Source organism: Motacilla alba, chromosome 2 (assembly GCF_015832195.1).
Source record: "Motacilla alba alba isolate MOTALB_02 chromosome 2, Motacilla_alba_V1.0_pri, whole genome shotgun sequence".
NCBI lineage: Eukaryota > Metazoa > Chordata > Aves > Passeriformes > Motacillidae > Motacilla > Motacilla alba.
The window spans coordinates 37,610,784-37,637,074 of record NC_052017.1 but is presented as its reverse complement, the minus strand read 5'-3'; the positions used below and the strand labels follow the sequence as shown (position 1 = coordinate 37,637,074).

Sequence of the window (26,291 nt, the reverse complement as noted above, 5' to 3'; positions counted from 1 at the left end):
CCCGCCAGCCAATTATCCCGGGCGCTCGCGGGCCGCCGAGGGAGGGGCGGGAGGGCGGGGGCGCGCGCGCGCGCGCGGTTTCGGCAAGGGAGCGGGGGGGGAAGTGACGGGATGGGGGCGCGGGCGGGCGCGCGTCCGCGGGGGCTGGCGGAGGCCGCGCGCCGCCGGGCAGGGGGGAGGGGCAAGAGGCAGCGGCGGGAGCGCGCGTTAAAGGGAAGCACCGGGGGCTGGGCGGGGTCAGCGGGGCAGAGGAAGAAGGAGGAGGCGGGTGGGGATGGGGCGAGCTGGGACCTTCGGCCGGGGATTTGGGGGGGATGGAGGCGAGGGTACCCGGCCTTTCTCCCTGCCGCCGCCGGGCTGCCGTGGGCCCCACGCGAAAGTCCGGAAGGTGGAAGGGGCGGGCCGGGACAGGGCAGGGGGCGGCGGAGGAGGCCGGTATCAACTTTCTTGGCTCTTCTCGTCTTTTTCGGCTCCTTTGTTCCCCCCCGCCCCCTCCCCGGTCCTGGCGGGCCGCAGCTCCCCAGCGCCTTTGTCTCCCTGGCGGAGCCGGAGGGAGCAGCCGGAGGGGACGCGGCCGATGCCCCGGCCGGGGAGGGACTCGGTACCTGGGGAGGGGCGGTGCGAGGGTACGCGGTGCCTCGGCCGGCCTGCAGGGAGGGCCCGGGCCCTTGGCACTTGGTGGCCGCACTTTGTGTTACCGTGGTAGTTTCGACCACTGCGTGGCACCAGCACGGCTGGGTGGCACAAACCGCCCCCGGCCGCCGGCGGCCCCGGTGACGTGCAGCATCCCGGCTGGAGATAGGCGCTGTCGCCTGATTGTGGCCAGGTAAATGAACCTCACCTCCCACGCAGGCAGGCATTGCCTCTGTGGAAAAGCATCGCAGTCAGGAATGGGAGAGGCCAAGGCACTTAAATGTTAGTTGTTTAGTGGGAATATTAACCTGGAACAAAAACAAACCTCCAGCAGAACTGGCTGTCAGGTAACCCCGGCTGCGCTGGGTGATGAGACAATTCTGTCCCTGTGGCGACCCTGCTGCTTTAATCTTTACATAATATGCTTAGCTATGTTATGTAAACTATCACCTCAAACCTTTCTTCCTCTAACAGGGAAATATACCAGCTAAGGGTAAAAGGGTAATGACGAGTCAAAATGTTTTTCCTCTTTTAACAACTGAAGGGAATTAAAAAATAAAATGTGTTCTTACCATTCCACATGTAGGAGGAAAAGTTTCTCCCTGCTTGAGCTGTGAAGTATTGTATTTTTTCTGACTTATGGTTGAGGTGTAGGTGGAGCTTATGCTACCAAACATACAGAAGTTAAGAACTTGAAGTATTACTGACATATATATGGATTAGAAACATCATTTATACCCGCTCTTGTATTATATCCAGATAGCGTGTTTTTTGCAGTTTACCTGCAAATGTAAAATGCAGTTTACCGCAAATGAAAAATTAATAATTTTCTTTGTTGAGAAATTTTTTTAGATTACTTGGTTTATTTCCTCTTCCTATTTCTTTGCTAAATAATCCCAGTGTAATTTTCACCTAAATCTAAAAATACCACAGTCAGCTAGTTCTTCCTATTCTGTGTGCATTTACAAGATATTTTCTTGCTTGTGATGGAGAAAAGCTCCTAATATCAGCTAGGTGGGTTTCTATCTGCTGAGCATACATTGACTTCTCGGAATAACTAATAATGAAGTAAATAATAGAATATGAGGTGTGAAAGTCCTTAAAAAAATGCAAACCTCCTGCAAGAAATGCTACTCATTGTGCTGAAAGGTGCACTGCACACTCTTGACATCATGGTTCCCTTTTCTAAAATCACTTTTAAACCATGCTTTTTTTCCTTTCAGTCATTTGAAAACAAACCTCCTGAAAACCATCCAGGAAGTGATAAAATTCAATTCTAAATGATTCTTCTAACCATATTTCCTCAGTGTTGCTCTGATAGCATAAGGGTGCCTTAAAAGGAGGCACACATTGATCTGTGTTAACTCCTTGGCCCATCTCAGGACGTCTCTTTGGTGGCAGTTCATGGTGCTTCATTACAGATCTTTTCTGCTAGGATTTGCAGGAAGCACAGAGAGAGAAGCTGAGTGAATAGCCTAATTGAGACAGGGGCAGGATGGGGCCATACAATGTCCCAGAATCTGGGTCATAATTTCCCAGTGCCAAAATAATCAAGGGAGCACTGAAGTGTTTCAGCACCGAGTGAGAGGTTTGAGTCATCACGAGTCAGGCCCTGATTTTTTCTTTTGGTGTGTAACCTCTGGCCCAGAGCCCTAAATGGTAGGGCTTAAATTAAGGACAACTAAACTAGGCAGAAGGTTTGTACTGCCTTGTGAACAGAACATACACACTGAGGTGTGCCCTGTTTTAAAAGCAGAGGTTTTGAATGAGCCCTACCTATGCAGTGTAAAGAGAGTAGGGCAGGTTAGTCAGTTGCTCCCATTTTTATCCTTTTGACCTTTCAAAATAACATGTTTGGCCCTCAGATGTTAAAGGTGGCATAATATTGCTCAAAATCCTTTGGAAGACTTTTCTAAATTTGGATTATATAGGTTGAGTCCTGCCCCTTTTGAAGTGAGTGGCAATGCTTCAGTGTTGGATTTCACCCATGCTGGAGTGCTAAGGCACACAGTTACACTTTTTTTTTTTTTCCCCCCATGCTTAGTCTAGTGTGGTTTCTAAAAGCTGACACTATTTACACCAGCAGACACATCCAAAGCAAGCAACATGAGTTCTTTACTCTCACAGAGACTTGGAGCTTCCTTGCAGAGACACGCCAGAGTTCATCTCACCTGGCACACACAGTCATGCTTTAAAACTATTATGGTTAAGGACACTTTTGTTAAGGGCTCTTGATTTGAGTGTCTGTTATATGAGCAGATATGTCAGTCAAAATCTATGAAGTTGGAGAAACCTGAGCAAAGTTTCCATTTAGAACTGTTTAATTTAAAGAAGTAGTAGATCTATTTAGATTTTTTCAGGTTTTTGTACATGTTTAGCTATACTCAATTATAGTGAGTTTTATCCATTTCTGCTTAGGTAAAAAACCAAATATTGTTCCATGTCAAAAAAAGAAATAGGAAAATGCAACTTTGATTTTTTTTTCTGCGTTTCTATTTATGCTCTACTGTTCATTCCCATATAAAAGGTCATGTCATTTATATATCACTGTTAAAGTCATTGAATGAACGCCATTGTCAAGTTGTAACAGGTAAAAGGGATTTGGTTTTCTGAGGTAGAGAAAAGAGAGAAATCATCTCAACTGTGGTATAGGTGAAGACGTAACTATCTCTCTTGTAATAGCATATCTCTCTTTCAAAACTTTATTATTTTATATTAAAAAAGTGAGATTATAATATTCATTTGTCCACGATGTGCCTGATTGTTACATCAATCTTTTCCAGCCAAATCCTAATGAGCTAGTTTGTTTCATCCATCTGAACTATTATCAGCAGAAGTTTGGAGGAACGGGAACAAAGGTGCCTTTATTTTTTTTTTTACCTGATTCCACTTTCCAGCTCCACAGGAGCTGTCAAAGCCTGTGTTGTTCCCCCCATCTCTCCCCTGCTGGGAGTTGGGCCCCGTGGGGCTGTTTGGATAGTGGACAGCAGGCAGCTCTCAGCAGCAGGCCCTGGTCTGGTCCTCTATCCTGAGCTGTGCTGGGGGAGCAGAATGCAGAGTTTCTGCAGAAGATTTATGCTGTTCCAGGATTCTTCTCCCCCAGCTGGTTTTCCTTATGCTACTATGGTGGCACAAAGCTGTAAGGACCATCCAGAGGATCTAGCCTGTTGTCTGTTTTTTCCTTCTTTGGTAGTTCTCTTTCTCCTGTTTGTAGATAGTTTATTCTCACACTGCATCTAATTTTTTTTTTCTACAATCTTGCTTTGCCTTTGTTGCCACGTGGATGAATCCCACTCTGTATGTTGGGAAATTTAAACTGGAATTCACAGGTACCCTGATCTCTGAAGTGTTTGAAAATGCAGTATCTGAGTGATTCAGAGATCAGGATTTTTCATGTTGTTTCTCTTCTATCAGCATGTAGAATAAAGTGGCATAGTAAGGAAGATATCTGCAGCAGAAATTTAATTAGAGTTTTCAGTTAATTGTGTATGTCCTCATCACTTAAAAAATAACATCCTATATCAAGGAAAATATTGATTGAATCCTGAACACTAGGTAAGCCTATTATTCAAACAATGCCTTGACAGAAGTCTGTTTAAGGTATTTTCATGGCACTCTGAAGTAAAATGATTGTGTGAACACAGAGGCAAGTTACTGCTAGCCTGACTTCTTTATTTGCTCTACAATGCTGCAAACCCCCAAATCATTAGCATTTATTCACTCTAATATTTTCAGGCCATTAAATACAAAAGGAGTTGTGAGTTGTGTGGCAAACAGCTTTTAAGGTCTCTTTCATTCTAGCCTAAAAAACGAAGAATTTGCAGCTCCTCCTCCCCTTTGCTCAGAAGCAGAACAGCTCCCACTATCATTCAGCTGGAACCAGAACAAACAACTGGGACAATAACCATGTGGCATCAGAAATCCTGGTGGCTCTCAGCTGCTTTGCTATCCAGGATTGTAAAGAATAAAGATAAAACATATTAGGAGTGGGTAGGACAGAGGTAATAACTTGCTTCCGTGTCCTTAATGAAAGCCTGTATTTTTGTTTAAGATAGGGAATAAATTAACTGCATCGTGTCCAGAACAGAGGTTTGTTTCTATGTGCTGGTTTAGAGCTCACTTAGTGCCTAACTGCAAGATAATTGCACAGGGTAGTTTTGCGATCATTTCTTCACAGAAATTATTGACAACTGAATCCTAGACTAAGGTGCTATTCTAAAAATCTCATATTGCATGTAGTGAAGGGAAAAAAATCTCTATTTCCAGAGATATTGTAATGCATTGACCTGTAACTGGAAGAACTCCCTGCAGTGCCTGTCTTAATTCATCACCATATGTGGGAGAGAATGTTGAAAAGTGAAGATAGGTTAGAAAAGAAAATTGGGGTGTTTTAGGTGTTACTTACACACTCTTCAGCACCTCCGCATTCCTATTATTTTCTGTTGGTTTCATAACATCTTAATTCACAGGATCAGAGCTTGGTTTTCTGATTAAAGATGGGTAAAATTCTGAGCATCTCTTGTGGTTCTGTTGGGAAAGTTACATTTTTACACTGAAAAAGAAGCCGTGGGCACTCATGTTCCCTTTTAATAAAGTTAAGGTTCCAGAAGAATGTGGGCTAATGTTCTCTATGTTTAATGCATGATTAATGCATGCCTAGGGAGTAGGCTCTGCATCCTCCACAGCAAACCAAACCCCATAAGCAGGCTCGTTCAGTCCCTTCAGTAGGAGTGACCAAATGCATTTCAGGAACCCAGTGGACCACAATCAGTCTAAAGCAGACTGTGTGCCTCGTACACAGTGGAAAATACCCACATGTTCTCTACTGGGGATTCCCCCAGTGAAGTGGAAGTTCCCTGCAGTAATAAGTCAGACTAGTCACATTTTGCACTTGTTTCCTGACAATCCCAGCCAAAGAGCCTGATTTGGGTTGTAACTGGAAGGGATGAAGGGGAATGTCTGCAGTTTGATAAATCTAAATTATTCCTTCTGCTTTACGGAATCTTATGCACAACTGGTGCCAATAAAGCAGCTGCCAGTGGCTAAGTCCAAGGACAAACAAAGGAAGAAAAAATCAAACATTTTTTGTCTCATCCTTGGTGGTAGCTGTGGCAGGGAATAAATGGAATCTCTTGCTTATAGGTCTAGGCAGAACCTGGCAAACTTCTTTCTGTGCTTCCATAAGCTACATCTGTAGAACTTCAGCAAGCAGGAATCAAAACAGCAAGTGCTCATCTTCCTCAACTGCACAAAATAAAGCAAGCGGTGTGTGCAGCAACTTCAGGGTAGGGACACACTCTCTTAATCACCTTAGAACTGTTCCCATGACTGCAAAGTCATTGAGAGGCAGTGGGGAGGACACAGGTGCAGCAAACATTTATTTTAGGAAGCTGGAAAGCAGAAGAGAGGAACACATATCTACTTCCTAAGGAAGCAGACTTTTTTCTGTATCCTTACCACAGTTCAGAGCCCTGATCTGCACAAAAGTGGACTCTTGGACATCTTCATCTTATCATAATAGGTATTTGAAGGAATTTTGCTTAACCTCATAACTCATTTGATAGCCTCTATAGCTGTATTTATTCCTGTATTTTAATCCAAGTGAATCCTTATTTAGACCAGTTTTGCATCTTACATAGCCATTTCTACCTCTGCAAAGTGCACCCTTCTTGCATTTTACAGTTAATTTGGAAAAGTGGAAAGCAATTAGAGAATCCAGCACACAGTTTCTCTTTGTCTCTGTTTCCCGTGTTTGACAAATTTTTGGAACTGGACCCCTTAGCATAGCTGAGGACTAGGCCCACAAAGGCAATTTGATATCTGTTACAATTTCTAGCTATTGATGCTGTGAAAGCTAGTGAAGTACACAGTTCTCAGGGAAGGCCACACATTTCAAGGGAGATAGGTGAGCAGAGCTAGATATTTAGACAGCGGAGGTCCGCAAATATTTGGCTGATAGTTATCCACTTAACCTAGTCATCAGGAAGTGGCAGGGAGAGATAACAGCGGCACAAAGTCTTCCACAACTGTGGGTACACACCTCTCATTGGGACTTTAACTACAGGTACATTGGCTGAGTTGGTTGGGTCATGGTGCCAGTGTCACCAATGAGTTCCTGATCTCCTGTTTTTAGCCTGTCCAATCTGCTGACAGAGGCATCACTGATAATGTGGGAAGTAGAAATTTAATTCTGTCTGCTGCCTGGAAGGACAAAACACCCACAGTTTATAACTCTCAGAATTGTGTCCTAAACACTCCAGCATTTTGGTGCTTGGCTTATTTGTTCTCTCTCATTGTGTCTCCTCTCTCTAAAATGTACCTACGTCTTCACTGGGTTGGAACTGAAAACGTGAGATGCCTAACAAACAGGCTAAAAGTCATTCTCTATCTTTTGATCTTTCACTCTTTTAATATTTAATGATCCCGTTCAAAATGGAACAGCATTAGCAAGAGAGATTAGGAAGTCCCCTGTCCCCTTCCCACACCACTGCATGTTTTCAAGGTAGCAATGTGAGATTAAGAGTCCCTCCAGGAAAACAAGTGGCTTTTGCCTGTGTCTCTGATATCCTCAGTCAAAGCTCTAACCACTTCACATTTTGAAGAGATGCTTCTGCCTGTGCTTTGGTGAAAGTGGGAATGCTTGCTCTGCTAGGACAACATCTGCAGGCAAGATTACAGGATCTTTTGCTTGTGAATCATGGTTGTTGGGATCACAAATAGGTGTTAAATTGCTTGGTGACATCAAGGCTGGGTTCCTACTCTTGAGATCAAAGGTATGACTTACTTAAACCAAGAAAACACCACAATCCACCACTAACTGGAAAAAAACATTAAAATAACTAATTGTGTGTTACTGATTCAAACATGCCCTGCAACTGTGTGCTGATGCACTAGTGAGGTTTTCAAGCATCCAGTTCAGACAAAGTGGGACAAACAGATGGGTGAATGGTCAATTTCAAAGAGGACATTTTTGTTTGAAATTCCTTCCAATACAGTGCATTATGCTCTGCCCTGGACAGTGGGAACCTCCCTTGGGATGAAGCTGACAGTCTTGGGGATCTCACATGGACCCCTGGGCAGGGTGAAGAATCCACAGGGGAGGCTGGACAAGGAGAACTGTGCTGGCAGGTGCCCTCAGGACCCTGACACTATGTCAGTAAAACCACTTTCAACAGCCATGTATTTTTTGCTAAGAGCATTTTATTTTTTATGGACACACAAGGAGTATGATTCTAAGTATAACATTTCTAAATTTCTTAGATTTAGTTTCCATATAGTTATGTATACATAAATCCTGTTTTCCAGAGTAGAATTATTATCTTAAAAAAAAAAAAAAAAACGCTCTCAGGAAAAAGCAGAAATCAGTCACTCCCAGGAATGCCCACTAATTCAGCTAGATTATTATTATATTCCACAATCAGCCAGCCAGGGTTTATTATTCCTTTGAGACAATGGGAGATATAATTTAGTTTTGGAAGAGATTCAACAATAGATTTTCCCTCCTGCATGCCGGCAGCTTGGATTGCGCTGTGTTACCGGACCAAAGTTCCCAGTGACAGGGGATGGCAGCTAAATGGCTTGCTGTGCCACATCTCTCTTGAGGTGAAATGCCATGGAAGCTGTGAGCTGCACAGCTGCCTCGGCATCTGCTCACAGAGCCCACACATCTGAAACAACGGGCCAGAAATTGGATGGTAATTTAAATATAATGGTCTGCCCATTACTGGTAATTAAAAATCCATTGGTAGCAGCCCAGAAGGTAAGGGAAGCATGTGAATCAGACACAGGTTTCTTCTCACCTGGGTGGACTAGGATAGACTTAGACACCAGTGTACTTTTTTTTTCATGTGCACCTACTGCAAACTCCTCGGAAATAAATGGAAACATTTCCATTTGCATTAATGGACTTTGGATAAAATCCTAATTACCTCTATAAAACCCTTTTTAGTTCTGCCATACATTATTTGTCATGTATGTATTTTAATAAAATAGTCTTGAATGTACCATAGGGAATGTGCTCCTTAAAATCTGTCTCTGTTTTGAAACTCTAACAAGGGCAAGCTCTCTGACAGGAGATTTCAGCTTTATTCTATTTCTGAAGGAAGGCTTAAAGTGCTCTTTAATTTTATAGGGAAAATAGAAAACTGTGTAAAAGTTTGTGGTTTTTTTAGAGAGAACCTCACATGTGCATTTTCTTTATTCTGATTCATAACAGGTCTTTCCCTCAACTGCGGCTTTGGTCTGGAGCTCAAAATGCAAACCAAAACTGACTTAGAAGCATCAAAGCTTGGGTGATGTGGTTTAATTTACTTCATGTAGTTTGATCACCAAAACATATCTATAGGCAAGTTTGCTCAAAACGGTATCCAGATTAATTCAAAAGAGAATGAATGTCTAGTAAGGCTTTTCCTAAAAATGAACTAAGTTTTAAACTTATAACGAAACTCTAAACTGGTGTAGTTTTATGTTGCATCAGATTTTGTTATAAGTCTCGTGAAGTAAGAATGGTCTTTTCTGTTAAAACATAGAATATAAAGCAAGAAGAGCTAAGCAAACTTGTGTAACTACACAAATGAGCAACTTTTCCTCAGTTCCTCTCACAAAATGTGCATAATAGTCACATGGATGTCAAAAACTCATACCCCCCCACCCCCGATATTTGTATAGATTTATGAATCCTTCAGGTCGAGATGCCACATATTGATAAAACTCTTGGAAGCATCAGTGAATGGTAAAAGAGCTTTAATTTTCCACAGCGTAGGTGTAAAGGTGACTTGAATACCATTTTCAGTCCAGGAACAAAAAAAGCATACTTTTGACATCTCAGATTGCAGCTGCATTCTTGGTAGCAACAATAACGTACAGTTTTAACCATGATATGGGAAGACAGAGATCCTAACCAAACTACAAATGATTATTTTCAGAATTTCAGACTAAACTGGAAGATTCTTTTAGGTTTTTTGTTTTGTGGTCTTCTCCACAGTGAACTTCCCATAAAGGTATTGGTGCATAGCTAATGGTGGGTGAAAGTGCAGTGGCTGAAGCAAAAAAAAAGCGCCCCATCTCTGCTGTCTTCCATAGGCATCTACCTTGCAGAAGGGGAGACTGAATGGCTTGCAAATTGGCTTCTGAACCTTGCAGTTCAGCATAAACCAAAATCAATGTTGGTTTACCTTAATGGGCCAATAGGCTGTGGTGGTTTAGAGCTGATTTGTGAGCTGTTCAGCTCCCCGCTGTTAGGAGCAACCTCGAGGAGGTCTGGTAACCTCTGTAAGGATTCCTGGCAGAAGAGCAGCCAACACTTCAACACCTTCTGTTTAGGTTGTCACTATTAACTGCAAGCTGTAGACCTCTACCTATCATTCTTTTAGGATCAAGATTGGGACCCACTTAACTCACTACTTGTAGGAAAGATTTAAGGCAGTATGCCTCAGTGTGATATCCCAAGGAATCTCAGTTTAGATCTTCATCTAGCCTTGTATCTCAGGGACATAGAAGAAATCAACCAACTAACTTTACTGCAAAGAAAAATATTACTGAAAATATTTACTTCAAAACATTCAAAACTAATCAGTCAACAACACATTTCATTTGTCAGGTGTTTCCCTTCTGCATGAATGCTTGTTGCCTTTGTCCATAGAGGATACCTATGTTTTTCAGATGAAGCCTATTTCTCTTTTCTTTTTATTAACAGTTTTTCATATAAATACAGTAAGTTTTAAAACTTTTTTTTCTCCAAACCACACTTGTTTCACAGTTTATGTTCTAAAGTCACATGCTCTTGCCAAGAGTCATGGAACCAAAAGCAGCCTGGCTGTGTATGTGCCTCAGCAAAACCTTCCTCCTTTTGCTTACAGGCTTTTCAGATTTTCCATGTACACAAACTACCAGGTAGCCTTGTGTCTGCTTCAGAGGATTCTTCACACAGATACCCTATGTGGAAGTGAAAAACCATAGCCCCTCTCATTCCCCTATGGTTTCTTGTGATGCTTCATCCTTCATTGTCTGAGGCCAGAGATTACTTTCATAGTTTGCCTTCGGCAGCCACTGTGCCTGTTAGGACAATTCTGTATAACACCAACTTTCCCCAGGATGTTGCCCTGAAAGGTTGTCATCCAAGGCAAAATGTGTCTTTCCGTGAATAAGCTGTTTTATCCCTCCTATCCCTTCAGGGAACAGATGATAATGTGTTATAAATTTGACTTGTCTGTCAGCTTATGTCCTTATTCATTAATTTATTTAATAGGAAACAGGTTTTTGGCATCTGGAATTAAGTCCACTTTCATTAACTACCTTGAGATAATGAAGATGGAGCCAAGTATTTTAAGCTTTAAAAATACACAAAACCAAAGTAAGAAGGCCCCTACAGCAAGTGGAGAAGAGGTGACCTAGGGAGAAAAAAACTGTGGTGAGCATCTCACATTTAATTCTGTTTGAGTAAGCCTTCCATTGTCCTTTCCTGCCTTTATGTTTGCTTTTTGCCATTTTTGTCACTTACCTTCTACTTTTCCCTTTTTTTTTCTTCAAATAAACCTTTCACACATGATCAGCTTGCTGTTTTCTGTCTTCTTTCTTCCCTTTCCTTTTTCAACAGCTCTTTTTTTTCCTGTTGTCTCTTTACACACATTCTTTTTCTTGACTTTGTCCCTGGATAAGCTTCTCTCCCCCAATCCAATCTGTTGTGAATTTTTTTTCCTTTCAGATGTGTGAACTTGTGCCTTAGTCCCTCACTTCACAAACTGTAACCCACAGACTGTTGGTTGATGACAAATTGGGAGGCTGTTAATCAGAAAGCTGTTCCCTTCCAGATACCGAGTATCTGAGCCACCTTCAAAGACACAACCAGTCAGATACCTATCTAGTATTATTTCCTGCATAACTGTAGATGTTGTAATAACATCATGAGGGTGCAGGTCAATGCTGTTGTAAGTAAAAGCAGCTGTTTATGCTCCCTGCATGAAATCTGCAAAGATGCCATCTACACTAAAAGTCAGAATTGCTAAAAATCTGAGGTAATCATTGAAATTGCAGACCTCTCTATACTGGGACATACATGAATCTGGTAATGCCCCCTAACCTCTTACAATATAGCATTTATTGCTTGATGATCTTCCTTTTTAGTTTGAGCACCTTGTGGTGGCCTTGTTTCATTCTTTTAGCATACCTGGAAAACTCTAGATGGAATTCAAATGCACAGTAGTAGCTGTCTCATTAATGACTTATTGCAGAAGTGGAAAATATTTCCAGATTAGCAGCAATTCCTAAAGATATTAGAAGTACTTTAAGGGGGAGATTTTGATTAAAATAGGAATAGTACTGTCAGAAGAGAATCTTCTTAAACTAACTATGATATTGTGGAGTTATATGGGTAATGGGCTAGTCATAAACTTTACATTAGATCTGAGCCGTGTGGATCTGAAGAGCCAAAACTAGAGTAACTGCTTTAGCTTTTTAATACTTTCTGCCCAAGAAAAGAAGGGCCTCAGCTCCTAGGAGACTCTACTTCCTTCAATGTACTGATCAGCAAAGTGGTCAGGTTGGCAGTATTAGAGCAATGACATTAACAAGGACACTTGTCTCTTTGGGGCCTTTCTTCTACTGCTCTCTGAACAATACCTGTGTGTTCTGCCCTGACCAGGCTGTCATTTTGCAGTTTAGCACTAATGCTTTGGTCCAAGGTGCTGTTTAAGTGACAAAAAGGAATGCTTTGATAAGTCAGTCTTAGTGTGGAGGGAGTCACTTAAATAGAAAGAGTTTCCTTAAATTTCAGCCATAAAAAATGATTTCTTGGAGTCATTTTACATGTAGAACAAAACCAATCTGACTAAACACAAAATGCTAACCATATTTCCAGAATCAATGTCTTGGAATATTCTTTAATTAAATTTCCGTGAGATTCACAGAGTAAGCATAGGTCAAGAGGAGAATTGTTTGAAAAATCTAGCCCCAAGTATCTTACTGGTATTGATTTATCAGTACTCCTCCAACACACTTTCAAGGGGGGATTCTCTCTGTTCTGTAAAAGAAATATTTTTAGGTTTAAAAATTGTATATACAAACTAAGAGCATAACTTACTTCAAGCTGAAATAGACCAACTTTGGGAATGTGATATTATAGCAGGACTTAAGCATGCTTGATTCAGATGGGTAGTGTGCCATTCCTTAGGGAATACTTCAAAGAATGACGCAGAGCAGCAGCAACTGGAAGGATACAGACAATTCACACAGACTGCATGCTTTCACACCCTTGCCTCAGATCAGCAATCCCAGATGGTGATCACCCAGAAGAGTCTCAGTCTTTCTAAATGCAATACTCTGCAGTCACAAAGTGGTTTAACACATAAACTCAGTAAACTCAGACGGGATTGACATTACCTTCAGTGGGCTGAGCACTCTTCTGCATGCACTTACTGAAGGGAATAAGTGTGATCACTTCAGGGACAGTTCATACCTCTGTAATTAACAGTAGTACAAAGCGGCTGCAAGGACACATTCCTAAACATGGTTGAGGGAGGGGTCTGGGCCTAGGAAAATAACATGCACCTCAACATCTGGAAGGCTAGCAAATACAATTATCAATTACACTAGTGTAAATCTTTGAGGTACATGTTATCATAGATATGGTACTCTCAGTAAAGGAAATAGCAGAGTGATTTTGTCATCTCCTCTGCCAGAGTGAAGCACTCAGCTTTGCTCTCAGTGGGCATCATTTACCAATATTTATTCCTTCATGCAGGTTAAGCCTTAGCTTTTTTATCCCTATCTTACCTCAAACCTCTTGAGAATGTATTATGACAGCAGCAATAGATGCAAACAAGTGTCTAGTCTGACTATTTTGTGAGGTGAGTTGTGGAAGCAATAAGAGTAGAAAGGATATGAAAAAGAAGAAGGTAATATTTCTAATTTTCTATCCCTTATATGCAAACAAAAATTAAACAACTTTTTACTCTACCTGTTCAACCTGGCCATTATAGATTTGGTCATCTATATTACTGTGCAATGTAATTCCACATGATTTTCTAACCCGGTGAAAAATGCATTTGCCCATTTCTTATGGAGGGTAGTGTTTGCCTGGCATGGGTGATCCCATTAGTGTAGAGACTGAATCTCCAAGCTAAAGCACTCCTTGACAGGAGTCATCATGCACAGCACCATGATAGTATGAATCTGTTCTTCACAGCAGTGGAGCCAGTGTGGCTTCCTCTACATCAAACATCTTTACACCATCCTCCACTGTGTCTTTACTTCCACTGAGAGGCCTCTGAAGCACAATAATTCCTGATAATGGAATGCACATGTTAAACAGACTATTAATTAAAAAAAAACTCATTATCAAAAAAGATTGTTACTAAAGTACCACATTTTTCACATGAAAACACTGGAATTCCTCCACTAGTCTCTGGTACTTCTAGAATGCCTTGCCATCCCATATCCTGTCCTTTAAAAATAAATTTACAGTGAAAATGAATTTTCTCTAATAACTTGTAACCTTTTATAAAATTATTCCATTTAAAATTCTATTTTAATCATTTTTTCACAGCAAAGAAGAGATACTAAACCATGTAATTTGTATTCACGACAGCAGGCATCATTGCATCCAGACAACACTGGGAAAATTTTGTGAGACAGAGATAGGAAAATCAATTATAATGAAACTTTTGTTTACTGGATTCTTCTTGTTGGATTTTAATGTCTGGACATGTAACATGCATGTATAAGCTATTTTGGAATTATTTAAAATCTTTTGTGGGACTCATAAAAAAATAAATTAGTCTGACATTTGCACTTTTGGGATTAGATTAAGCTGTCTGCTCTGCCCCCCTTGTGAATTGCAAAAGAGAAGACTTTGGCTAGAAATTAGCAGTTTAGGAAAAGCCAACATATATGAATTGTGGGCAGATCCACTTTAAAATTTTAGCAAATGTCACAAGTATTCTTTTATTCAGACTCTGAGAGGCTTTGGAGAAAAAAAAAATAACAAGCATTAGAAAAAGCAGCAAGGAAAACAGAAGTAATTTCCAACTTTCTGTAAGGCAGTTATTATTGTGGCTCCTAGGTATTACATTATTTAGACCTTCCTGCTCCTCCTGGGTGCATTGGATTTATTTTATTCCACCCATGCAAATAGAGTTGGGATCATATTTGAGCTCATATTTGTATACTATGAACATTAATTGCTGTGTTTTAAAACAAAGATCTTCAGTCAGTCAGACCAGGTATAGTTACAGCTGAGAATCCTGAACTGCTTATTTAAGCAGATAATTTTCTTCTATTCTAAAGCCTGTATTCACTTGTGTGTTCTGGGAGGAAGAGAATTAAAGGCAGAGATATAAAAGATACTGGGTCAAATCAGATATCTCTACTAACTCAACATTTGGACAAACACACTTTGCCAGTAGTAAAGATTTGAAGATCTGGCCCATAACAATTCTTACAATAGTAGACTGTATTTTTTTCTTGGCAGAGCACCAAATCTAATTTACTCTCAGTTTACAGGAGAAAAAAATACAAAAAGTGTTCTGCCTCCCATTTGTTACAGCAGCATAATCAGAAGTGAACTGTCGCTCTGAACAGCAGCAAAAGAACCAAAAGAGGAATGCTCAGTTCTCCCCATGCTGGTGAGTGATGTCAGGAAATCGCTGCTGGGTGACGTCAGGACATCAGTCTCTTGAGGACAAACAGCCAGCAAGCAACCAGCCTTTGTTCTACTCTTTTCCCCCCTCCCTCCTCTTCTGGCACAATAGCTTCAGCAGACAGATAAAATGTTAACAAAACACTGATGTATTTTTACATGTGTGACAGTGGTTCCTTGTACCTAGGGCTCAAAGGTAGTGAAGAAGGGCTCTATGGACAGTACAGAAAGGCAAGGAGCCAAAGCCAAAAGCAGTATAATGCCAGTGAAAATCTGCCCAATTCTCCTTGGGGAGGCTCAGGAGGCCACTGCTTTTCCAAGCAGTAATAATTTGCATGTAGTAGCCCATGCACCTAGATATCTCTCAGGAGCAGAGGATCAGTGGCTGAACACTGGCATAAAACTCATGGGACTGGTGTGAGAGTTCAAGCATCATAAATATGCAGATGTCTGGTGCTTGAAGAGAGTGATATGCCTTGCCTCCATTCCTTTTTTTTTAATAACACTGAGTGCCATTTTTGAAGGCAGATGTCTGGTTTCTAAAAGACTGCTTGCAGGAGCTCAGCCTGAGGCAGGATGCAGCTGATCAGCTGCTTCCAGCAAGGCAATGGCTTACGTTCCTGCTAAATTTCTGCAGGCAGTGTGGAGCAGCCTGCTTTGACAGATACTGTGGAGGTCCCGCACTGTTGTCCTTATTGAAGCACCTCCCCTTCACTTTACTTTCTCTGAAAAGAAAGTAAAAACCCCATAGAATTCAGCCATGTTTCTCTAGTTTTATGTCAGCATCATCAATTCCAAAGTCTGGCACACCACCCTTTCACTGTTATGCTTTTTATAATGATTAAGCACATGTATTTTTAGGATGAGGCTCTCTGTTTTTAAGGTGAGGCTCTCTATTGTCTCCTCTATGATTTCCAGTATTCTAGCATAAGTCTTGTATGTACAGCTACTGATCTCAAAGGATAGAAAGAATTGTTGAAGGAATGTACATGCCAAATCAACTTGAGGAGACAGAGTTTAAAAAGACAGTAATGGAAAAGAAACTTCTTCACAAACAAAACCAATGAGGTGATGAAGAGTCTCATCATCTGGAGCTGTTTCCACAGGAGATTTCTTTAATTCTCCTCTAGCAACATCAGTATCTTAAAAAAGAGGAAACACTTATATCCTGGCCTGCTGTGTTAAAATCAGGTTAGCTCAGCTGTTGTTTGGAGATTTGTGCATTTCTTTGCCATTTGTATGAGATACAGTTAGCCCAGGATAAAGACATCTAATACAGAAGAGATGACCATCTGCTAAACCATAACAGATTTGCAATTCCCTGCTGTAGAGCTCTGTTTTCCTTTTTGGCTTTGTACTATATAATTTTGACTGTGCAGATTTTTAAATCTTTATTGCTAATAAAAAGATAGGAGTTTCCACTGAAACAACTCAGACTGTGTATTCAGAATCTTTATGTCTGGTGGTCTTTGAAGTACCACTATCACCTGTGAAAGTTCACACTGCGTTGGGGTTCTTGAACTTGAGGTTTTCCACCCTGTTGTTTGCTTGGGTTATTTGGGGGTTTTTTGATAAAGGGTGTAGGAAATTGATTAAGGCCAGCACTGTTTAATATCTTTATTGATGATTTGAATGATGATTTGAATTATGAGTGCACCTTCAGTAAGACACTAAGCTGGGCAGGAGTGTTGATCTGCTGGAGGGTAAGAAGGCTTTGCAGAGGGATCTGGACAGTCTGGGTGAGTGGGCTGAGGCCTTTTGTGAGAGGTTCAACAAGGCCAACTGCTGAGTCCTGCATTTAGGTCACAACAACACCCTGCAGTGCTACAGGCTTGGGGCAGAGTGGCTGGAAACCTGCCTGGTGGAAAAGGACCTGGGGGTGCTGGTGGACAGCAGCTGAACATGATCCAATGTGTGCCCAGTGGACAAGAAGGCCGGTGGCATCCTGGCCTGTATCAGTAGTAGTGTGGCCAGCAGGACCAGGGCAGTGATTTTCCCCCTGTGCTCGCCACTGGTGAGGGCACACCTCAAATCCTCTGTTCAGTTCTGGGCTTTTCACTTCAAGAAAGACATTGAGAGGCTGGAGGGTGTCCAGAGGAGGGCCGTGAGACTGGTGAAGGATCTGGAGTACAAGTCCTATGGGGAACAGCTGAGGAAGCTGGGGGTGTTTAGCCTGGAGAAAAGGAGGCTCAGGGTGACCTTATCAGTCACCAACTGCCTGAAAGGAGGGTGTCGTAAGATGGAGATCAATCTCTTTTTCCAGGCAGCCAGTGACAGAACAAGAGGAAATAACCTTAAGCTGTGCCAGGGGAGGTTCAATTTGGATTTCAGGAAGAATTTTTTCACTGAAAGAGTGGTTAAGCATTGGAATTAGCTGTCCAGGGAGCTGGTGGAGTCATCATCGCTGAAAGTGTTCAAGGAATGACTGGACATGGCTCTTAGTGATAAGCTTTGGTTGGCAGGGTGGAGTTCAGTCAAAGGTTGGACTTGATGATCTTGCAGGTCTTTTCCAACCTTAATGATTTTGTGATTCTAGATGCAGTTTTTACATAGCTGTCAGAGGGAACAAAAATTCTGTCTTAGAAACTAACTTGATAAAGAATTCTGAGCACATAAATTGTCAAATTTTGTTCCTTAGTACTTCTCGTTATCAGATGTGGACTGAATAGTTCCCACAGTTGCATTTTACTCACATGAGGTTCTCATTTGACACTAGTCATATATTTATATTAATGCAATCTTGCTGTGTGACTTTGTGTATCTTTGCATTTTGAAGTCTTCAAATGAAATAGAAAAAAATTGCATTCACATACTTTATTAGCACAGTAATCAGATTTTCAGGGTTTCACAATAACAGGAGAAGCTTGAAAAGTAATTAAGAGATTCTCAACACAGCAGGAGTTTTTGTTAAAGGAGAAAACTAATTCAGACTGTAGTTTGCAGATACAAGAGAAGCTGGGGCTGGAGTCCAAGAGACTCCTAATCTTCAAGAAAAGTAGCTGCTCTGAAAGCCGTGGGGAGGGAGAGGTCATTCATATACTTTCGCTTTCCTTTAAAAGAAAGCAAACCATTAGGAGCTTATCTAACAATTAAAACATCTGCTTCACAAAGGAAAAGCATGTCAGCTTGCATTGCCTTGATTGAAAGGATGCATTTTATTATATAAGGACTTGGAAATATAAAAAATACTACATGAATTTGCGTTTGTAAGGAACAAAGTTGATTTCCAAAGATTAATAACAGACTGTACATATGCCTTTGAGGAAGCACCCAACCACATGAATGACTGTTTCCAAATGCACATTTATTTAGATGTAACCAGATCGTGTAAGTAATGTGTGTGTAAATCAAACTGGAGGTTTTGGTGATCAGCTTTGATATTATCATAACATTCCGACATTTTTGAAACTGTGATTTTCTAAACTTCATTTTTCCCCGATGTAGATATAGATGGTAATGAATGGCAACAAGTAACTAATTTGTAAGTCTTTGCTGTCTCCTACTATTTCATGTCTCTCTTGTTACTGCTTTCCCTATCTCATCTGCCCTTTTCTGTGGCTAGCTGACACCTCTCCTACTGCTTTGGTTCTTCAGTGCAGACACAAGTTTCTTTAATGCTTTTCAGCAGCTGTGCTTGACTTTAAGCTTTTATTTTCTAAGAAAGTAGGAATTATGAAAAATTGCTTTAATAGAAAAAAAATAAATTGGTGCCGCCTCTTGTGCTAAATAATGTACTGATACAATTCATAATGTGGTTTCATTTCTTTTAATGTAATAATTACCTTTTAAAATGTGCATGTGGCTTAATCTTTTTATGGTGTATGATAATGGAGGAGTTTTATATGACTCACAAGTGATGATAAGGATGTACATTGTAGATTATTGCTCTCACCATGCATTTGAAGAGAGCTCCCTCATGGCAGTAAAATAATAATAGGACTGACTGCCTTGTCCTAAACTCCCCTGGAAAACACCGCTCTGGGTTATTTTAGGGCATAATACAGAGATTTGTTCTCCTATTGGCTTCTCTTAGGTGGTAAGGACATTCAGTTGACCTGTGGAAGGCACAGTGCTCAGCAGTTTGTCTAGGTCCCCTAATCCATACCAGAATCCTCTCACCCGAAAGCTGTACCTTGGCTCTTACTTTGCCATGCTCTCTAGGGCTGGAGGGAAGGAGAAACATAAGGAAAGAAGCAGAAAATTGAAATACGTCCTAGGAGGTCAGTGGGAAACCAATGTGCATCCATTTCTTGCTTCTGTCCCCTCCCATCTCTCTCTACTTTCAGAGAAAAGTGCTTTTCAGGCACGTGGCATTTCTTACAGGAATGAGTGTGTCTGAGCCAACTCCCCTGGAGTTTTATGGACTGAAATATCTAGATTTGAGGGGGTTTCTTACACTGACCAAGTGCCATGCCACTTATAACCTGTAATAGCCAAGAAATCTGTATTGAAGAAGTAAATTTTAAAATGTTAATAGAAATTGAAGAACAGGTAATCATTTTGTCAGAAACTTTTATTTTAAAAGTGGTACAATGAGACAGTGGCTGTTGCCAAACATTTTAGGAGACTCTTGTTGCAGATGCTGACCCACAGTAGGAATCAATCATAAGGACTGGGACCGAAAATATGACCATATGTGATTCAACACATCAGCACTGTATTTGCATGTGTAATCCTCTTAATATCCATTTCAGTTACCACTATAAACCTGTACCCAGCCCGTCTTTATCTCAGCTGTCTCAGCCTTCTAGATACCTTAGTCTAGTGATATCTGTTTGAGTTGCAAATCAGAAAATAAATATTTTTGCCACCTAAATTTTACAGGGCGCTCAGTTTATCCAGATTTGACACATTGAAGCTTTTCAAGCCAGAACCACAAACTGATGGAAAATGCACAAAGTGAGGACATGCAGTCGCATAACCATCCTTTGTTCCACACGCAATGATAAAATTATGTGTGTGCTTTTCTAGGAGATGCTAAGAGGAACTCCAACTCTCATCACTTCTTCTTTTCCTCTCCTGCCTACAGGAATTCCTGCCATGCTGCTCTGTTGCTGAACTGAGTTCCCTGCAGCCCCAAAAGAAGATTTCTGCTAATAATACTACAGAGGCAAGCTGGCAGTCTGCGTATTAATATTTTCAGTGATGTGGAATTCTCTCCTGAAATCATCATATTCAGACGTTCTAAGACCGTGGGGAGAATCTCAGTTTATATAAACTATGTAATATTTTTTGAAAAAGTGAATCCTGTGGTTTCAAAATTCTTAGTAAAAGCACTCACCCCTCAGTGTCAGCCTTTTCAAGCCAAAGTAGTGATTTTTGCCTCACTATTTTTGAATGCTTGTGGGTAGCAAGTTGCGTCACTACTGCTGCTGCCTTAGGCCTGTTTAGGAGGATTTGGGTTTAAGGTTAAATCAAAGTTTGAGGTTAAATCAAAGTTTGTCAAAAATCTGTTTCTTCTTTTGTGGTGTCATTCACTTAGCTCTGGTTCTCATCTGTTCAAGGAAATCCCTCAGTGCTGAGGTGATTTAGGGTGAATCCTCACTAAAGGCTGTTTTACATGACAGAGAGAAGTGTTGGAAAGAGGTCAGGGTTTCATTGGCATAATCCTATCTCAGGGTTTGGAAAAATTTACCTTTGCTGGAGTTCAGTTGACTTTGATTTGAGGAGGCTGCCATTCCAACACAATGGTTCACAAAAAAAAAAAAAAAAAAAAAAAAAAAAAAAAAAAAAAAAAAAATCTGTGAAAATTGGGAACACATTCCAGCCAGGAGTTCAGAGTATCTTCTGAGATCTCAGGAATCACTGTAGGTTTGCAACTGGCTGGTTCGGAGGTTTTCACCTTCCCTACCTTCAGATGTCTGCTAGTTCTTACAGAAAGATCTAGAAGCTTTGCAATAATGCTTCTTCCACGCTGTCGAAAACTACATACCTGAGGAACTGCGATGTCTTTATTCCAATTATTTAAAAAATGCACATATTTCTTACATGAAAAATGTGGAGTCACACAAAGGATTGCTTTCAGTTGAGTGGTTTTTATTTCCTGCCTATAAATTTATGACATAGCTCAGAGATGACATAAGTCAAAAGCTGGTAACATAGTTACAGACTATGGAAAAAGAGCTGGCAGAGAATAGTCCTATGCTACTATTACACCTGGAATGAAACTAACTTGTGCAGAAATGACTCACATGTGTAGGGGAGATGAGCCTTGGAGAAAAGGTACCTGCATCCTCCAAGTGATGGTTTGTAGAAGCAGTGCAGTGGTCTTTGAAATATCCTGTTGGTTGATTGTGCTCTCTGGCACTAGCAGGAACACTTGGTACACAGTGAAGTTATATTGGAATTGAGAGTGGCAAATCTTCCTATTCTCTGCTGTTTCTTTTTTTTACCCTGTAGCTGATTTATACATGATTGCCTTCTTCTGCTGTCCTACCTTCAGCCTCCAGGGCCACATTTGTGGTTGGTGTATGAGGAGCAGGGGATGAGGAATTGTGCTCTAGGCTTCCTGCAGGTGATAAGGGCAACAAGCACTTCACACAAACGTCTTTTGATGACATCTGGATGGTAGCTCATTTAGCGAAAATGCATATAAGGTAGATTTAGATTGGATATTCAGAAGAAATTTTGTACTGTGAGGGTGGTAAGGCACTGATGCAGGCTGCCCAGTTATGGGTGCCCATTCTCTGGAAGTGTTCAAGGCCAGGTTGGATGGGGCTTTGAGCAGCCTGGTCTAGGGAAAGGTGTCCTTAATTGTTTTTCTTTTTAAAAAGTGTAATGAATGGCAGTATTCAAATTCATTAGAATAAGACTTTTCCCTGTTGCTTCAATACCTTAATGTTAAACATTATCATATGCATAACAGCATGGTATATATTAAACAAAGAAGTTCATATTGAGTCAAATAATTTACATAATTATTAGCAGGTCTCTTTGCTAGTTGTACAACCTTTAAAAAAAAAAAAACAAAAACAAAAAAACCAAAAAAGCTGAAGAGTGTAATCTCCTTTATAAATGCTGCAGAGGCCGTTTTATATTTCTGAGACTTGGGATATCCCGCTGTCTCTTTATGAGATATATCTAGGGATAATCTAAAACTGGAGTTAATTAGTGCAATGTTTATTCTGATGTTAATATTATTTTTCCACTCATGGCTCTTGTTTGGTATCTCTATTAAAGCGCTATGTGTTACTACACATCAGTTTAGACCTAATCCACCCCACTCCTATTTATCCTTTTGCTTTCTGTGTGGGTGTAGCTTCCTTGGTTTAAATAGAAGTAGGCTTAATCAAGTGTTTAAGTTTACAGGGTACAATAAAGGGTACAATACAATAATACATTAATACTGTTTTTGCTAAAATGTGTCTCTAACATTGTTCCTTTTCCCCAGCTGTCAACCACATACTTGATTTTCTTATCACTTTATCTCAAATTATTTCAGCATAGCTGTCTCAAAAATTTTACAGATCATATATAAATAAAAACATACTTTAAGTAACCTTCTTAAATTTTTGAACAAACACATCACTAAATGGAGAACAATAAATAAATAAAAAGAAAACCCAGTCAAACACACTTTTACAAAACCTAGCTAATGAACTGTATCTCCAGCATAGATATAAAATTCCAAAGTGAGTTGAGGAGGTGGATAATGAGGGACTGAAGGGCCTTTGTCCCTGTCTTTGTGCTTTTGAGGATAACTTTGCCAAGTATGTTTCATTGGGCACTGAGGGAGTTTGTAGGCACTGAATTCTTGCTTACTCCAGAAGCCAGGCAGTGAGCTATTGGTAACTGAAAGCTGTTTTGCCCCATTCCCTCCCATCTTGGTTAAAAATAACTTTTATTTACAAGGTTATATTTGCTCCTGGTCAGTCCATGATCTGATTCACCATACAGCCAGACAGGCATTTCCATAGCCAACTGAGACATTGCTAAAGGAACAAGAAGCAAGAATTACCTAAGCTGCCAAAAGAAGTGAGCTTCAGGAACAAAATAGCATCCTTACCATGGACGGCCATACCATGGCCTTGCTCCAAACTGGCATGACAGGGACAAGGGAGTCCCTCGTCACTTTTGTAGAGCAGGAGTAGCAAGAGACTACTTTCACCGCTCTCTGCTGTAGCAGCAGTCTGTTCCCTGGAGAAAACCACCTGGAAGGAGGGGAGGTTGTAGATAAGCCTTCCAGTCCTTACACTCTCTCGAGTGACTGGCTGGGACCTGCCGCTGTGCTTGTCACATCCATGCTCGACCCGAGGGGCTGTTGACAGGATCCTGGGAGCACTTTGTTCATACACTATTGACATTCATGGTGCACTTCACATTTCCCAAAGTTAATGATCCAGACTGTCTGCAGATGCAGGCAGACATCACTGCTCAGACCTGTGGTGCTGATGAGCTAGTTACAAAAATCGTATTTTACCTAGACTGACTAAATACATATAAGGTTTATGAAAATTGACCTTTCTTGTTGGATGAGTTTCAGGAAACAATTTTTCACTAAATGACTGGCTTGAATCTGGGCCAAATTGGTAAGTCTGTAAGTCTGGACTAAGCAAGTAATTTTTGAACAAATTATTTATTCACTGAAGATAGCTGCTTTTCCTCACTAGTACATAGTTCATGGACAGACTGTGAAACTCTTTAACTTACTTGTAATTCAAAGTTATTCATACATTTCTTCACATAATAATTCTTGGTCTAAAACTATTTATGAAAAGATTATCAGTGCCTGCCATGAAGAGACATGAAGGAATGGAAATTATGTCTGGTTCAGAATCGGCTTGAAAATGTAGATGGATATGCTCTAACGTGAAGAAACTCTTCACTGTTCAGTGAATGTGGCTGGTTTTCCTCAAATCATTTATTTGACAGACCAGTTTTTCTGGCATTTGACCAACTTCATAATTCATAGAGAATTTCCCTCCCCCCCGCCCATCATTTTCCCAGCTCTGCTGAAAGACTTGCAGCCAGACAGCTGTTCTGAATGAAGTGTATATATGGCCTCATATTGGTTCCTAGTAAATAGGTACACTGGTGTGAAGCCACACGTATTACCTTGGGGCCATCTTTGCAGAGGACAAAAGGACATGGACACTTGCCTGCCCACTTTGTAATAGAATTGGCCCCTCTGGTATGAGCTGCAGTTAATAAACATTAGAAGAGCAGCATGAACTTTCTGGTGTGAAGGGCAACACCTGTACCTGCTGTGCTGTCAGAACAAAGCTAGCCTGCTGTACCTTTTAGCATCCCTTAACTGCTCACAAAGAGAAAGGTGAGGAGGGAGACCTGCTCTTTCCAATCCTAATTCACTCCTGCATCTGGGCAAAGCTCATATGGGCATTGCTCATTGAATCCCTCAGCTCTTCTGCAGAAAAGCTGACACTGCCTGGGGTTTCTGCTTGGAGTCCCAGACCAGGACATTTAAATTCTCTTTCCTCCAGTGGTAACATAATTCCTTTGGTTAACCCTTTGGTTAACCTCAAACCAAAGAGACTGATTCCTTTCAACTCCATCACCTTTCCTCCCTTCACTCTCCACTATTCCCCTCTTGCAGCCCCTACCTTGTTCTTTTACCTGCTGCACTTACTTTTTTTTTTTGTGATTCATAGCTTTTCTCTTTAGTCTTTGCTATTTTGGGGAGGAGGATGTCTTTCCTGGCCCCAGTTAGTGCTCTTTCAAGGTTTGGCTTATTCTTTATAATATATCCCATTTTTTTTCTTTATTTTATATTACAATGGACCCTCCAGCTGGTATTAACAATCACTGAGAGTTCCTACCCAAAGAATTTAGAATGCAGATGAATTAATTCCACAGGTTAAAGAGACCCATCCTTTTATAAATATAAAATGCTCAAAAAGTAATTAAAATTATTAAAAACCTGATTTGGTTGTATCAGGATTATAGGTATTAATATAAATACTAATTTAGGGAATAGACCATTTTAAAGATTCTTGCTTGCCTGTAGATTGTTTTTATTCTGGTCTTGCAAGATTTTCAACTTATCTTCAGTGTTGCAGAGAGGTAATAAAGTCAGCTATCCTGGATCTTATCTTTGATTTAAAATACCTTATTCTTTCTCACTTTGCTCTGCTCTTTTGGTTCTGGTAGCCTCTGCAAAATAGAATAAGTATTTTCATTCAATTCTGCAGGTGGTGAAAGACATAAAACATTAGAATGGGTCCTTTAAAACAGCTGTAAACTAAAATGATGCTTGTAAACTGAAATACTGCAGTTTTGTTCACCCTGAATTTTAAAATAGTTTCATGAGGTAATTGAGCCTTAAAGGATCTGTGTTTTTTAACTCTATAATGTTATTATGCAGTTGCCACAGGGGGAGCATATGCTTGCTGCCAAAATCTAAAACTGGAATCTTGGATGTTAAACAGATAAGATTAAGTCATAGACTTCAGCTGTATTAGAAGCAAGCACAACATTCATCTGAAGCATGTGACAGCTATGTCCTGGAAAACTGTTTCTAGACAGACATTCTTGCCTGCTTACATAGACTGAAATAGGCCATTCTCATTCATTCAGTCTACTGAGTTTTAAGCACCTCTGTAGAGCTATTTGCTTGAATGTTTTCCCCATTTTCCTGAAGTGTGGCGTTGCTTCTTTAAGGAGCCTTGTAAATGAAGCCTTTCACCTAAGATGGTTATTCTGTTAAGGATTTCTGTGGTTTTTATTGGTCACTGAGAACACACCATGACATTTGGGTTTTAAGACTTATTTTTTCTTAATTGTATTAATGGGTTTGAGTCTATGTTGGATTTCAGGAATCAGTTTGTGCACATTCTGTGTTACATTTTATTGTGCCCTAAAACATGACAGGCATTGCACTGAACAAAAGAATGATATAATCACTTCCCTGAAGAATTTACTATCTGACTTTAGATTAAAAAAGGAGTAATAAACAGCAGGAGGAGATGTAGTGAGAAACTACCTCACACATTACAGCAGTAAGATCAAGCTGTTAAGCTGTTGGTGCTTGTAAACACCTCAATTGCTTAACTAAATGGTTTATTTAAAA

At 40.6% G+C, this 26,291-nt stretch overlaps 1 long non-coding RNA gene across 1 annotated transcript; it reads left to right on the top strand.

Annotated features, from left to right (window-relative positions):
• Window positions 1-278: 278 nt before the first annotated feature.
• LOC119697927 lies at window positions 279-26,040 on the top strand. Its single transcript, XR_005256002.1, has 3 exons — window positions 279-826; window positions 10,880-11,041; window positions 20,295-26,040. It is a non-coding gene; the product is annotated as an uncharacterized LOC119697927 (long non-coding RNA).
• The last annotated feature ends 251 nt before the right edge of the window (window positions 26,041-26,291 follow it).